General features: G+C 48.5%; 1 protein-coding gene across 4 annotated transcripts in view; it reads left to right on the top strand.

Moving 5' to 3' along the window:
- The first annotated feature begins 2,984 nt into the window (after window positions 1-2,984).
- Window positions 2,985-16,070, top strand: part of ARHGAP39 (Rho GTPase activating protein 39) — a 145,904-nt gene continuing 132,818 nt past the window's right edge. For all 4 annotated transcript variants that reach the window (XM_058565187.1, XM_058565184.1, XM_058565185.1 and 1 more), the window contains exon 1: window positions 2,985-3,132. The gene's annotated coding sequence lies outside the window, so the exon portion shown is untranslated. The remainder of the gene's footprint in view (window positions 3,133-16,070) is intronic.

The following is a 16,070-nucleotide window of genomic DNA, read 5'->3' as shown; positions in this document are numbered from 1 at the left end:
TAAGTTTGTTAACCATATCATTCAAGTATTCTGTATCTCGGTATTTTTCTGTCTGATTTATCAAAGAGATATGGTAAACTCTCTGTCTATAATTGTTGCTTTGTCTGTCTTCCCATAGATCTGTTTTTTATATATTGAGGTATAGTGTCAATGCATATATTAGTATATACTGTTAATTATTTGTGGTCTTTTGTGTAAAATGTAATATACTTTTTGCCCTTGGTAATGTTTTGCACTTGAATTCTATTTTGTCTGATATTAAAATTTCTATCTTGGTTTTATTTTGGATCATTTCCTCCTAATATATCTTTTTCCATACTTTAATTTTTTCCATTATATAAATGCTCTCACCTATGTTTGGCAGGGGGTGAGGAAGAAAAATAGAAATGGAAAAACATTCCACACTAGTAGGTCTACATCTTTTCCCATAGAAACCCTCATCTACCCTTTCAGTTACCTAGCCTACACTTAGCTAGAATGATGAAGGGCAAAGGGTTACAGAACAGTCTTTGGCCACCTCCCAGAAGCCCTGAATATATGTGTTTGGCACCTTTCTAGAATGTGTGGACATGTGACCCTTGTTGTCCTCCGCCAAAACGCTGACATCCTGTTGGGTTACATGCAGATGACACACAAAGTCGTGTCCTCTGAGCCCTGGACTTGCACATCCAGTGCTCCCACCAACAAAGGCAACTCAAACTCAAGATGTCAGATGTTCCTGACAGGGCAACCAGATGACAACAGAAAAAAGTACACTGGAATCAGCAACAAGTGACTAAACATGAACGTTTTCCATGGACTTGGAGGATGAGGAGAGAGTGAGATAAAAATAATATGATGGTGAGGTGCAGGCAAGTCTTTTGAGAACCATAGCTACCAGGGGATCTGAGAGGTGGGATGGGACTTGGGAGGTGGATGTGGAGTTAAAGGATGCCTTTTGTTTTTATAATAAGAAATATCAGAGTGCGTTTGTATGCTCATGGAAATAATTAAATAAAGACAAACAGACATTGCAGGAGAGGAGATAACAGCAAAATCTTTGAGGATGCAAAGGGGAGTGGGTTCCAGTTCACCAGAGAGATTGTCTTAAATAGGAGCAGGGAAACACCGCCTGTACACTTTCAGAAGGGAAGGTGAAGGGCAGGGGATGGATGTGGGTGGGCCTTTGGGTTTGGTGATAAGCAGAGTTTTGGTCTCATCTGTAGGCTCAACTAGAGAGGCCTCAGGAATTCTGATGGCCACTTTGGAGAGTGGGAGCCTTACCCTCCTCAAGAAAAATCACAAGACTGCCAAGGAGTGTGAAGTGCCCATTTAAAGTTTAAAGTGAAGCCAGCCAGCCTGGTTGTGTGATGTTTCTGCAGTAGTCATGATGAAGGAGAATGGTTGAGTTCATCCAGTTTGGGTTTCCTCAGGTGTGTATAATGGAGAGGGAGCTAGAGACAAGAGAGCAGAGACCACCTGTCCACGTGTATGGGAGTGAAGTGTGAGGAAGGGCCAAAAGGGAAGTGCAGGAGTGGTGAGACAGTCCCGATCAGAGAGCTCCAGGAGGTGGGAGCATTACAGCAGTGGAGCACTGAAGGTGTGAGCTGCAGGACAGGAAGTGGAACTCAACTGAAGACTTTTGAAATTGAGCTTTCAGCCCTTTGCTGCTTCTTGTGAGATGGGATCCAGGGTGTGGCCATGGACTGAGTGGTGTGGGCTTCTGTGTTCTGTCCTGGAAGTCTTAGGCAGCTTAGCTCCCATTTTGATAGAAATGAAAGTCAAATACAACTTCTAGGAATGAATATAGGTAATAATAATTTTAAAAAGCTTGAAGAACAAGCTAAATGCAGATTAGAAAATGCTGCAGAATTTAATAAAAGGAACCTTAACTAAATTGGAGTGGGGAAGGCCTGTAGGGGGAGCTCTCACCCCCATCACACATCGTCAATTACACCAAACGGGAAGAGATGGACGCTTACACCGTCCATGGGAAGTAAAACTACTTTACTACTGTACGAAGATTTCTCTCCCCAACTGGCAACAGCCCAGCCAATGAAAAACACTGCAGATCAGCCAGTGAGAAGCCAGTTGCAGCCCTGAACTATTACCTTCCCCCGGTGGACTTTCCTTTAGAACAGCCCCTCCCTACTCCCCCTTGTTCTCTACAAAGGCAGCTTCCCTCTTTTGTTCTCTGGATTTTCCTATGGTTTGCCATAGCATGCACATCCTGAATTGCAATTCTTTTGGCTATTCCTGAAGAAACTCGTTTTAATGATAAAATTACTCGCGAATTTGCTTTTCAGGTTGATGATACTGAAAAGAGCACTAAGAGAGATGAAGCTGAGCAACGACCAAGACTTAAGATGACAAGCGAAAAGATAGACGATAGAGACACGGAGGCTACAGATTGTCCAATTTATCTAACAAATTACAGGAGAGACTACGAGAATGGAGGAGAGCCAATATTTTAAGAGAGAATGGCTGATAACTTTGCAGAATTGAGGAAAAGTGAAATCTCAAATTAAAGAAGTCCAATATGATTTGAGTAGGTAAAATTACACCAAATCCACACGGGAGACTTATGAAATGTTGACTGCACGCACCAAAGAGGCATGGAAGAATCTCAGGAGCGATCAGATAGGAAAGGCCGGCCAGGCCTGGCCCGCGGGGCCGAATGAGGGTTCACCTGGGGAGGGGGCGCCCCACTCGGCGTGCCCCACCCCTGGCCCAGACGACCTGCGGAGAGTGCGAACCTCTCCCCCGCCCGTGGGTCGCAGACCGCGCAGGGTCCCCTCGCCCGCCCGTGGGCGGAGCCAGGCAGACCGCTCTCCCGGCTCCCGGCATGCCGCGCGCGCCCCCAGCGGGACTCCCCCTCCCGGCATGCCGCGCGCCCGCGAGCGCGCACGGGGCTGGCGGCGGCGCCTCCTGGCGGCGGGCGCAGGGCAGCGCGGGGGCGGGGCTGGAGGCGGGGGGTTGCGCTGGTGACGGGAGGACGCGCGGCCGCGGCAAGCTGGGCCGGCGGCGGCGGACGCGGCCGCGGACCGGGCGGGCTGGAGCGGCGGCGGAGGCGAGAGAGCCACAGGCAGCTCAGGCGCGGCGCGCGGGCCGGCATGAGGGGCTGTGGCGGCGCGGCCCGCGCGCAGCCGGCCGGTGAGAGCGCGGGCGGTGGGCGGTGCGGGACGGGAAGATGGCGGAGAGGCCGGCGCTGCGGTCCACGCCCGGCCTCGCTGAGGCCCCCGGCCCGGCCTCGTGAGGATCCTGGCCGGCGGCGGCCGAGGGGGCGGGCGGGGCCTCGGCCGGCCGGAGAGGGGACGTGGGTGTGCGGGGCCTGGCTGGGCGGGGACGCGGGGCGCGAGGGGCCAAGGCCGCGCGGGGGCGAGGTGTGAGGTGGGTGTGGGGGCCTGGCCCGAGGGTGGTCGTGAGTGCCCGGCCCAGGTGTGGGTGAGTGTGCCCGGCTCTAGGGTGGGCGTGTGAGTGTGCCCGGTCCAAGGGTGGGCCTGTGTGAGTGTGCCCGGTCCAAGGGTGGGCCTGTGTGAGTGTGCCCGGCCCAAGGGTGGGCGTGAGAGTGAGTGTGCCCGGTCCGAGGGTGGGCGTGAGTGGAGTGCAGGGCCTGAGTGCGGGACGTCGGCGCGGTTTTCCAGCGCAGTCGGGGCGGGGAGGGGCCTGGCTGGGCTTTGTCCGAGGCGCGGGGAGTCGGGACGCGCGTCTCCGGGTGCGGGCCGCGGCCGCCGGCTCCCGCGGACCTGGCCTCTGCAGCAAGGTGGGCTGTGGCACTCGGCGCCTTCCCTTCCCGGTCGCCCTCCCGCAGCTGGAATTTCCTCAGTTGCTCCCTGGTTTCGGGAGTGGTGTGGGCGGAGGCAGAGTGTTCCGTGCCGAGGGCTGCGAGCGAGGCGGGCTGTGTATCTTGGGGGTCAGGACGTCTTTTATTTTAAAACATGCAGCCGGCTGCGAGGCCGCGGCAGCTGTGAGTGTAACATGCTGCTCCCACCAGCAGCTGCTGTGTGCGCTGCGCAGCAGTAAGCAGCAAAAATGCGGCGCCCCCCAACCCCCACCCACTTCAGTATTGTAGGGTTTAACCAAACCTCCAGTGACCTCTACAGAAACCTACAGTTGCAAGGCTTCGTGTTTCTCCCCTGGTGCAGACAATAGGAGATTTGTCTTTGAAGCCAGTGAGGGGAATTGAACCCTGTGCGTCCTGGATGCCTCTGTAAACAGCAGGTGGTTCCCGGTGAGCGGCTCCCCTTTCACAATGAACAAGGTGTGTTTCTCCTTATTGGGGGAGGGGAAGGAGATATGATAGGAGCTGTGACTGTAAAGCAAGGAGGCTCATGCGGTAAAGCGTCCTGGGTGCCTGTTTGATGACCCTCAAATGCTTGCCCAGTGAGTGAGCAGAGGCCAGGCAGTCTCCCTGCCTGCACTTTGTCTAGTCAGCTGTCTTGCCAAGAGGCTGGAAAACAGTGGAGAAGAGGGCGGGTTCTGGAGCGAGACTGCCTGCCTTTGAGTGTGACTCTCTCGTTTACTGGCTTTGTATTTTGTGCTTTTGGTTCCTCATCTGTAAAATGGGAACACTAATAATAGTGGCTTCCGGGGGTGGTCGTGAGGACTCAGTGAATTAAAACTGTAAAATTACACACTTTGTGCCTGGTACATTGTGAATATTCAGAAAAGTTAGGAGTTGTCACCACTGTCAAGATCGGGTTTCCAGGTTGCATTTGCTGGGTCACTGGTTCTTCAGTTGTCCCCTAGCATCACAGTCTTAGTTGACATTAACTTGATGTCTGTGGCTCCCTTTTCTTACACAAGCAAGCTGGGATCATGTTTGGAGAAACAAGTCTTTATAAGGGTAAACGAGGAACAAATCTCATGTATTTAGATAAATTGTTATATAGAGCTGCTTTTAAAAATATTTTTAGAAACAGAAAGCTGCTAATGAGCGGCTCTAGATACTGTAGTACTTATTGTCCTTGCGGGAAGGTAGGACTGTTGTTGACAGAAATGAGATTTAGAGCAGCTCTTGGGTAGTTCTCTGTTTGGATCCTTATATTTCTCTTCATAGTGTTATCCTTGTAATAAAAAAGATAACTTATTAACAAACTTAAAGTGACATTGAAGGCATAAGCAACAGAAAGGGAGAATTTGGAGTTACCAGTGCTGTAACATTCTGTCTTGCTAAGCTGTTGGCAGAAATAAGACTTAACTTGCTTCAGAACAAAGTGGAAAAATTCCCCATGTTTCCCAAGGAGATGACTCTCTTTCTCAGATCTAGGGAAAGTATCTTCGACTTACCCTAGATAACCACATCTCATCTCCTTTATCTCTGTGACGCTAAGACTAGGAGGAAACCCTTCCACTTCCACTTTAAGTAGAGTCTTTTGGCATTGGCGGGGTTTAAGGTGAGAACGTTTAATGTTCAGAGCAAATGGTAACAAAACAGCTTCTGTGAGCAAATTTTAAAATATCTAAAGCTAGATTTAAAAGTGTCCATCCCAGGCTTCTCTCCTGCGTGTGTGCTGGGATGGGCTGTCCTTGAACAATTTAATAACAGTGAATACAGTGTGTTGTTAGGCTTCTACCTGGTTCTTTGGTGCTTTTGAAAAAACGTCCATGTAGGGTTCTCATATTGAGATATCTAGTTTTACTAGCAAAACCCTTTTGCTCTGCCTGTTCCCTGACCCGTGGTCATTTGGTCATTTGCTGTGGCTTTTATACGTTCCCTTTTTTTTTTTTTTTTTGGTGAGGAGATCAGCCCTGAGCTAACATCCACCAATCCTCCTCCTTTTGTGCTGAGGAAGACGGCCCTGGGCTAACATCGGTGCCCATCTTCCTCCACTTTATATGGGACGCCGCCACAGCATGGCTTACCAAGCAGTGCGTCGGTGCGCGCCCGGGATCCGAACCAGCCAACCCCGGGCCGCCGCAGCGGAGGGCGCGCACTTAACCGCTTGCGCCACCGGGCCGGCCCCCCCCCTTTTTTTTTTTTTAATAAGTTTTTTGTGTGTGTGTGAGGAAGATCAGCCCTGAGCTAACATCCGTGCTAATCCTCCTCTTTTTGCTGAGGAAGACCGGCTCTGAGCTAACATCTATTGCCAATCCTCCTCCTTTTTTTTTTTCGTCCCCCAAAGCCCCAATAGATAGTTGTATGTCATAGTTGCGCATCCTTCCAGTTGCTGTATGTGGGACGCGACCTCAGCATGGCCGGAGAAGCGGTGCCTTGGTGCGTGCCCGGATCCAAACCCGGGACGCCAGTAGCGGAGCGCGAGCACTTAACTGCTAAGCCACGGGGCCGGCCCCTATACGTTCCCTCTTAAAGTTAGCTTTGTGGGTGTCCTGTCTCAGAAGCACGGCCTTGATGTGTAGCCGTGTGTGCAGTGCTGGGCCTAGGAGATGCTTTCTGGTAGAGCTGAACTGGATCGTCTGCCCACCTCCAGGTCCCTTCTCCTGTTACCTTCGCATTCCCCCAGGTAAAGTCAGTTATTGGCCGTCTCTGCTGCTTCCTGTACCTGCCTCACTGTCCCTTCTCTTGGCCTCTGGGACTCACCCCTGACGTTCTCTAGCAGCTCTGCCCTGCTCCCCGAGGTTGTGTCTGACCCTGACTCCATCCTCTGGCCACACTGTTCCGCCCTGTGAGACAGACCTCCTTGCCTGGGTCTCCAGTCCTGGCTCACTCCTGCTTGTGCTGTGCTCAGGTCTCAGACTTCCTGGGACTGGCATTTTTCGGGGCTTTGTCTTTCGCTGAAACTTGAGTTGCTCAGCAGTCCCCCTAAATATAGTGGTGACATAAATAAATGAATTTTATCATCATATGTCTGAGAGTCCCGATAACATGAAGTTGCCTCCCCCCCTTCATAAGCTTGTCACTAAACTGGTAAAGTCGTGCTGGTCTTTGACATAGTATGTGTGTTGTGAAAAGAACTCATTGGCCACTATTATGCTCTACTGGGTGGAATTTTTCTTGGTTAACATTTGGTGTGGCTTTTCCCTACTTTTCTTTGAAGTCTTTGGAATTTTGTGGGAAAACCGTAATATTCAGCATTAGGAATATTTTTTCAATATTCTATACAAATGTTTCCCAAGTATCATTAATTCAGTACTTTCTTAATTGAACATCTAATCTATGCTCAGTTAGTTGTGTGTAGATTGTAGCACCATAGGCATGTGGCACACTGTTCTTTCAAGGAGGCTGAAAAGGAGAAAGTCTAAGGCTATGAGCCCATCTAAGATTAATAAGGGCCAAACAGTGCTCCAGACCAGGCCCCCGGCCTGACTTTGTAAATAAAGTTTTACTGAAACACAGCCACCCTGTTCATTTTTGTATTGTCTGTGGCTGCTTTGGCAAAATTAACTAGTTGCAACAGAGGCTATATGGCCCACAAAGCCTAACCTATTTACTATTTGGCCCATTTATAGAAAAAGTTTGCTCTAGAAATTCAGAGGGGAGATGCTTACAGGGGACTGCAATGTGACAGAAGGCTTCAAGGAAGAGCTGGTCTTTGAGCTGAACCTTCCTGAACAGGAGGTGAGTGGGAGAAGAGTGAGGACATTGCAGCACCACAGACAAAAAGTGTTTGGGTTTTGGGGAACACAAGCAAGAAGGTGGGTTGTGTGTGGTTTGTGGTGGTTAGAAGGTCGTGTAAGGAATAGGAGGAAATAAGGATTATAATGTGAGGGTCTTGGAATTCAGGTTAAGACTTTAGATTTTAGTTCTCTGGTTAATAGGGAACTACTTCAGGGCTTTATCAGGGGAAGTCCTGATAAAATGGTTTAAGAGCATTTAATTTTGGGACCATCATTTGCTTGGTTGCTACCTGGAAGGTTGGTGTGCTGGGTTCTCCCTCAACCACCACATCCTGTTGCTCCTGCTTCTGCTCATTGTACCTCCTAAGTGGTTACCAAATCCATCCTTCCTCTGTCACCAGGCCCACTGGTCAAGCAGGGCCTGCGCCGTGTCCCTTCTGCATTATGGCCATGCCTCTTGGGTGGACTCCCTCCCTGCTGTCTTCCACACAGCTGCTGAGGTGATGAGTGCAGAGCAGTGGTTCTCATCCAGGGGTGATTTAGCCAGAGACATTTTTGGTTGTCCCAACTAGGAGGGGGTACTATTGGCATTGAAAATTTGGAGGCCTGGGATGCTGCTCAGCATCCTGCAGTGCACAGGATGGCCCCACGCCCAGTATGCCAGGCTAAGGAGGCCAGAGTGTGTCCTGCTGGTTGCTCCCCTGACCTGCATTCCTCCCTGGCTCCCCGTGCCTCCTAGACTGCTCTCCACCGTCCTGCGTGCCCTCGACTCACACTCTGCTATCCAGTGGTGTTGTAGGGCTCAGAGCGCGAAGAAGCCTGAAGCCCGAGAAAGGGTCCTTGGGCACCCGCAGGAAGGAATTCAAGTGGGAGCCACAGAGTAAGACAAAAACAGTTTTGTTAAGCAATTAAGCAAGGCTTGGGTAAGGGAAAGGGACGGGCTACAGAGCCCCTGGGCTGCCTGGGAAAGCAGAGAGAGCAGCCTCAAGCTGGGCAAAGGGGGATTCTTTTTTTTTTTTTTTTTTTTGTGAGGAGGACTAGCCCTGAGCTAACATCCAATGCCAATCCTCCTCTTTTTTGCTGAGGAAGATTGGCCCTAGGCTAACATCCATCCCCATCTTTCTCTACTTTTTATACGGGACACCGCCACAGCATGGCTTAACAAGCAGTATGTCGGTGCACACCTGGGATCCGAACCTGCGAACCCTGGGCCACCGAAGTGGAGCACGAGCACTTAACTGCTTGCGCCACTGGGCCAGCCCCTCGAGGGGGATTCTTTATGGGACCTCAAAGGAAAGTGGTCGCAGCAGCTGGGGATTGGACCTCAGGATGCAGGATCAATTGGCTGATTGGTTCTGGAGCTGCATGCTTAGTTTGTGGTCCCTCTGCAAACCGAGTGGTTTGCAGCAGGTGTGGATGGGCTGCTGACTTGCTCTATGTTACAGGATGTGTGGCCGTCTTCAGGCAGATGTGGCTTCCTGTATGTGCAGACTTGTTTCATCTGGGGCCCCACCTAGCCCACCAAGATGCCTGTTTCAGTGACAGCAGCCGAGTGCCACCAGGCCAAGCCCTGCTCCACATTCCCTCCTCCCATCAAAACAAGCAAAGCTCAGGTGGCCCATTCAGGTCCTTCAACCCTTGGTGGAGTCTGCCCCAGCAGGAGCCCTAATCCTAATCTCTCCCTTAGCCCAGCAAGTTCTCTTTCTGTCTCTCATGGTGCTTTGAGTTGCGTCAGTGGTCACTGCACAAGCATGAGTTGTCTCCCCTCTGCACTGAGTCTTTGAGGGCAACAGACACGTTTGTATTCTCAGTGTCTGGTGACAACATTTTCTTTGCACATTAACATCAGTAAAGATGGGTGGATTTGGTCAGGAGCTGCGTCAGAGAAGGATTGACACAGTGGCGGAGCGACAGCTTTATTCGTTTCCCCATGTGGCTGCTTCCACCTACTCAGGGCCTCTCATCTCTTGCTTTCCTAAATATACATTTTTTTATTCTCATAGATTCTCTTTATTTTTGCTTCCTGAAAAGCTTTACAATTTTTTTTTGAATAGGGAATATATTCACATTGGAAAGTACAGAGGGTGCACGGTGTTGCCTCCTTCTGTCTCTGCCCCTAGGAGCCTGGTACCCTGGAGGTCCCTGCTGTATCTCCTTCTAGAGTAGAGATACTTTGTAACTATGCAAACAAACGTGTGTGTCTGCGTGTGTGTGTATTCTTTTTTCCTACCCTTTCCTTTTCAAAAAGTTTCTGAACCTTGCCTTTTTTAATTGAATATGTTTGGGAAGTCATTCCATATCAGTGCATTTTCCAGTTCATTCTTTTTCGTGGCTGTGTCATTTTTGGCCATATGGAGGTACTATAATTTATCTAAGCAGCTCCTGTGGTGAATATAATATTTTGTGCAGTTACAAATGAGGCTGCAGGTACAGTGTTTTGCATATGTGTGAACTGCATATGTAGGACCCATCCCTAGAAATAGTACCTCTTTCTTTTGCTCTTGTTTTTTAAAGCCTTTACCTCTGCACTTCCTTTGGTCATTTATTTCTCCTAATTATCTATCTATATATGTTTTTGTGTGTGAGGAAGATTAGCTGAGCTAACATCTGTTGCCAGTCCTCTTTTTGCTGAGGAAGGTTTGCCCTGGGCTAACATCCATGCCCATCTTCCTCTACTTTATATGGGACTCCGCCACAGCATGGCTTGATAAGTGGTGCGTCATTCCGTGCCCAGGATCCGAACCCACGAACCCCAGGCCGCTGAAGCGGGACACATAAACTTAACTGCTACGCCACCGGGCCAGCCCCATCTATCTGTCTATATTTTAAATGATGTACTGTGGTCAGATTAAATGAGTTTCTTAGTTGGAAATTGGCTCGCCTTTCACGTGTTCTTATAGGTAAAAGTGACTAGGAAAACATATCCACACAAAAACTTGTACGTGAATGTTCACAGCAGCGTTATTCACAAGAGCCAAGAAGTGTAAACAACCCAAGTGTCCATCAACAGATGAATGGGTTAAAAAAATGTTATATAGTCATACAATGGAATATTATTTGGCAATAAAAAGAAATGAAGTACTAATTCATGTTACAATGTGGATGAACCTTGAAACATTATGCTGAATGATAGAAGCCAGACGCAAAAGTCCACATATTGTATGATTTCGTTTATATGAAATGTCCAGAATAGGCAAATCCATGTAGACAGAAAGTAGATTAGTGGTTGCCAGGGGCTGGAGGGTGACAGCTAAGGGGTATGGGGTTTCTTTTTGTGTAATAAAAATATCCTAAAATTGACTCTGGTGAAGGCTGTGCGTATTCTGATCAGACTAAAAATATACTAAAATTATACACTTTATTTATTTATTTATTTATTTTGTGAGGGAGATCAGCCCTGAGCTAACATCCATGCTAATCCTCCTCTTTTTGCTGAGGAAGACTGGCTCTGAGCTAACATCTGTTGCCAATCCTCCTCCTTTTTTCCTTCCTCAAAGCCCCAGTAGATAGTTGTATGTCATAGTTGCACATCCTTCTAGTTGCTGTATGTGGGATGTGGCCTCAGCATGGCCGGAGAAGCGGTGCATTGGTGCGCGCCCGGGATCCGGACCCGGGCCGCCAGTAGCGGAGCACGCGCACTTAACTGCTAAGCCACCGGGCCGGCCCTAAAATTATACACTTTAAATGGGTGAATTGTATGGTCTGTGAATTACATCTCAATAAAGCTGTTAAAAACCAGAGTGACTAGGATTTTTCAGAAGGGAACATTCCAAGGTTGGGGCCTACAGAGGGCCTTGATGTTGACACAGTCCTGGGCTGTGGTGAGAAGTCCATTGGGCAGCAGGGAGCGAGGCAATAAATCCCTGATCAGTTTCTGAGACGCTGGGTGTAGCTGATGGAAACTGCTCTTAGTGCAGAAGACTTGAGTTAAACTTGGACTCAATCCGTTGACTCGCACGGTTGATCACAGATAAATCGCTTAACGTCTGAGCCTCGGCTCTCCTCTGTGGATGAGATGACAATCTGTCCTGTTTGTTTTCCAGGGTGTTGTGAGGCTAAAGTGTGACTGAGTTTCAGAGGATCCTGTACATTTCTAGTGTTATATTTGTATATGGTTTTAAAAAATGAATTTCAACACCAAGAGGCTGACGAGTCAGCGGAGCACGTTTTCTGTCCTCTTGCAGACTGGTCCAAGACAAGACAACCCCCAGTGTATTCGGCTGCAGTGTGAACAGAATTGAGGCATGAACAGAACTGTCACCCCAGGTCGAAGCCCTTGCTGGCAGCCAGGATGCTGGTGCTCAGGCATGAGAGCCCCTCATTCGGCCCCTGCTATTTGAGCCTTTTCCCTTTTGACTGCACTCTGTCTATTCTGCTTCTCCTCCTGGTCCTTTCTTGAAGCTCCTGGAGGCTCCAGCAGTGTTCCTAGTGGCTGATACTTCCTACATGGTTGAGCTTTACAGGAATATTGTTCCTTAAGACACTGCTAGTGGTTTTCTATTATTAGTCCCTTCAGCAACCTTCAGGGATTTCTGTGGTGGCCAGCTTGTTCTTCCTAGCAGTTAGGATTGTGATGAAGCATGTACAATATGAATTTCCCCAGCCCGCAGTCTCACGTTATTTGTGCACCAGATTGTGTGTGTCACTAGTAAAGGTGAAGCAGCTTCTGGGCTCTAGATATTTTCTATTTAATTGCAGTGGTGTTGGCCTTTTATTTTGTATTCAGAATTCAGCTGTTCTATTAGGATTCCTACTTCTTCTGACTGAGAAGCCCAAGAAGTGGCCTCTGGCTCCTAGAAGCTGGGAGGGAGAAGTAACAACTGTGGGTCCCAGAGACCATCATTCGCAGGGATGTGCGGTAGTCACAGACAGCTGTCTAGTAACAATGCGGGCATTCCTGCCTGAGGCCACTGGGGCCAGGACTGGCATCCCTCAGGAGTAGAGCTCTTCTCCATTGGTTTGGCAGGACTTGATGTCTGGTTCTGTGTTTGCGAGGCCCATCCATGTTCATCCCGCTCCCAGTTTCTCCTGTCACCTGCAGTGTGCCAGCCACTTGCAAGTCAGGTGCCGTGAGATAGAGACAGAATAGGCCCCTGGTACGGGACACACGGGAGTGGATTGTGATAACCTCACATGGCTGGCAGTGGTGGAGGTATGCGTGGGGTCTTGGGGAAAACCCTAGGGCAGCTGCTAGCCTAGCCTGAGAGGTACTGAGTTTAGGTAGGCTTTCTGGAAGAGAAGGTGTCTCATCTAGAAAGGATGGGTATCTGTGTCCAGGTCTCTAAGGGTATTAACCAGGGAAAGGAACAGTGTGCCTCAGGTGGAAGGGGCAGCACAAGGCAGGAAACAGCAGGCATGTGGGGGAGCCTTCAGCAGCTCTTTGTGGCTGGGGCATCCAGTGAGGCAGGGATGGCAGAGCAGGAGGTCAGCAAGAGAGTGGGAACGCGTGTTTGCAAAGCTGAGAGCTTGGACTACCTCTCAAAGGGGAGCACCCCTCATCTTGAGTCCCACCTGCTGTGGACAGGATGCAGGTAAGCCCAGCAAGGGGTTTTGCAAGAGTCTCTTTAGCTCAAGCTTTACCCATTCACTTCCTTTCTGGAACACATCAGAACTTACATGAAGATATTATCCACCCTCGATCCATTCTATTGTATTTTTTTTTTTTTTTTTTTTTTTTTTTTTTTTTTTTTTTTTGTGAGGAGATCAGCCCTGAGCTAACATCCGCCAATCCTCCTCTTTTTTTGCTGAGGAAGACGGCCCTGAGCTAACATCGGTGCCTATCTTCCTCCACTTTATATGGGACGCCGCCACAGCATGGCTTACCAAGCAGTGCGTCGGTGCGCGCCCGGGATCCGAACCAGCGAACCCCGGGCCGCCGCAGCGGAGCGCGCGCACTTAACCGCTTGCGCCACCGGGCCGGCCCCCATTCTATTGTATTTTAAATGGTAGAGTAAATCATTTGCAAGAGTCTAGAGCATGTGCCTGTTGGCGACACTGCACACTGGCTGTGGGGCAGGGGCTCCATCAATGCCTCTCTGAGCCTGGTGTGATGGCCTTCACGGAGGACGAGACTTGTGGCACAGGCCTCATTTCACGTCAACTGTGTAGTCCTTAAAGAGTACCAACGTTAGGAATTTACAGACTGGAGTTGGCATGTGCTTGGTATGTGGAGGGCCCCAGTGGATATTCAGAGAACCTTGGTCGCCCTGATGCTTGGTGACACTGCACACTTTCTCCTGAGTGAGAGACACGTGGGTGGTCAGGGTCTCCAGTGCTGAGGGCTGGTAATGCAGAGGTGAGGGCCCCTGCCTCCTGAAGCTGAGTCTGGTGCTAGGAACAGACACACAGTTGACAACTGTGGTGTGTCCACTGAAGGATGGGGCTGGGGCTGTGAGAACAAGCCGAGGGTACTCCTTTTAGATGATGGGTCAGGGAAAGACCTCCCTGGGAGTGAGACTGAGTCTGAGGCTGCAGGATCGGATGGAAAGTGGGGAGGCAGATCAGCTCACGTGGCAGCCCTGGGGCAGCAGGGCCCATGGGGCAGGAGCCCAGGGCAGGGTAGGAGATGGGGCAAGGCAGGTGGCCAACCAGACCCTGCTGACCAAGGGAGCCATCAAAGGGCTGACCTGAACTGCTAATCTTTTTGAAGCATCGTCCTGGCTGTCATTTCAGGAGTGAATCAGAGGAGACCAAAGTAGAAACAGGTTCAGATGAGTGAAGATGGGGCAGAGGCTGAGGGGTCAGCAGAGGTGTCAGGTCGATGGGGCTTGATGGGTTGGATGTGGAGGGTCATGGGAGAGGGAGTCATGGGCCACTGGCAGAGGCACCTGGTCTCAGGCACTGCTGTCCTATTGTCAGTGTATTGTTGTATCAGTACATATCCGAATTCCACTCCTTTTTATTGCTGGATAATATTCCATTATATGACTATACCACATTTTCTTTATCTATTCATCTGTTGATGGACATTTGAGTTTTCACTTTTTGGCTGTTATGAGTAATGCTGCCATTTGTACATATTTGTGAACAAGTGTTTGTACATGTGTTTTCATTTCTTTTGGGTATATACTTAGGAGTGGAGTTGCTGGGTCTTATGGTAACTCATGTTTTTTTTTGAGGAAATGCCAAAGTGGTTGCACCATTTTACATTCCTGCCACCAGTGTATAAAGTTTCCAGTTTTTCTGCATCCTCTCTGACACTTGTTATTGTCTGTCTTTTTTATTATAGCCATCCTAGTGAGTGTGAATTGGTATATTGTGGTTTTGATTTGCATTTCCTTGATGACTAATGATGTTGAGTATCTTTTCATGTGCTTTTTGGCCATTTATATGTCATCTTTAGAGAAGTGTCTATTCAGATCCTGTGCTCATTTTTTAATTGGGTTATTTATCTTTTTATTACTGTGTTATAAGTGTTCTTCATATATTCTGGATACAAGTGCCTGGGCAGATACATGATTTGCAAATGTATTCTCCCATTCTGTGGATTGTCTTTTCACTTTCTTGATGGTATTGTTTGCAACACAAAAGTTTTAAATTTCAATGAATTCCAATTTATTTTTTCTTTTGTTGCTTGTACTTTGGTGTTGTAGGTAAGAAACCAATACCCAGTCCAAGGTCATGAAGATTTACTCTTATGTTGTCTTCTAAAAGTTGTATAGTTTTAGCTCTTACACTTACGTTTCTCTTTTTATTCGTTGCTTTATACATTGTTGATCTATACGTTTAGGTCTGTGATCCAGTTTGAGTTAATTTTTGTATATGGTGTGAGGTAGGGGTCCAACTTCGTTCTTTTGCATGTGGATATCCAGCTACCCCAGCACTGTTTGTTGGAAAGACAATTCATTCTTTCCCCATTGAATCGTCTTGGCACCCTTGTTGAAAATCACTTGACTGTAAATTTGAGGGTTTACTTCTCAACTCTGTTCCATTGGTCTGTATGTCTATACTTATTCCAGTACCACACTGTCTTTTTTTTTTTAATTCTATTTATTTATTTATTTTCCCCCCAAAGCCCCAGTAGATAGTTGTATGTCATAGCTGCACATCCTTCTAGTTGCTGTATGTGGGACACGGCCTCAGCATGGCCGGAGAAGCGGTTCCTCGGTGCGCGCCTGGGATCTGAACCCAGGCTGCCAGCAGCAGAGCGAGCGCACTTAACCGCTAAGCCATGGGGCCGGCCCTACACTGTCTTGATTACTGTAGTTTTGTAGTAAGTTTTCAAGTCAGAAAATGTGAGTCTTCCACTGTGTTCTTCTTTTTCAAGATTATTTTGGCTTTTCTGGGTTCTTTGAATTTCCATATGAATTTCTTGTTCAGCTTGTCGGTTTCTGCAAAAAAAGCAAGCTGAATTTTGATAGGGATCTGTTGAATCTATAGATCAATTTGGAGCATTTTGCCATTTTACCAATGTTAAGATGAATATTCCATGAACATGGAATATCTTACCATTAGGTCTTCTTTAATTTCTTTCACTAATGTTTTGTAGTTTTTAGTGTACAAGTCTTGCACTTATTTTGTTAAATTTATTACTAAATAGTTCATTCTTTTTTTGTGTGAGGAGATCAGCCCTG

Source organism: Diceros bicornis, chromosome 21 (assembly GCF_020826845.1).
Source record: "Diceros bicornis minor isolate mBicDic1 chromosome 21, mDicBic1.mat.cur, whole genome shotgun sequence".
Taxonomy (NCBI): domain Eukaryota; kingdom Metazoa; phylum Chordata; class Mammalia; order Perissodactyla; family Rhinocerotidae; genus Diceros; species Diceros bicornis.
This window is presented reverse-complemented; position numbering and strand designations above follow the sequence as displayed.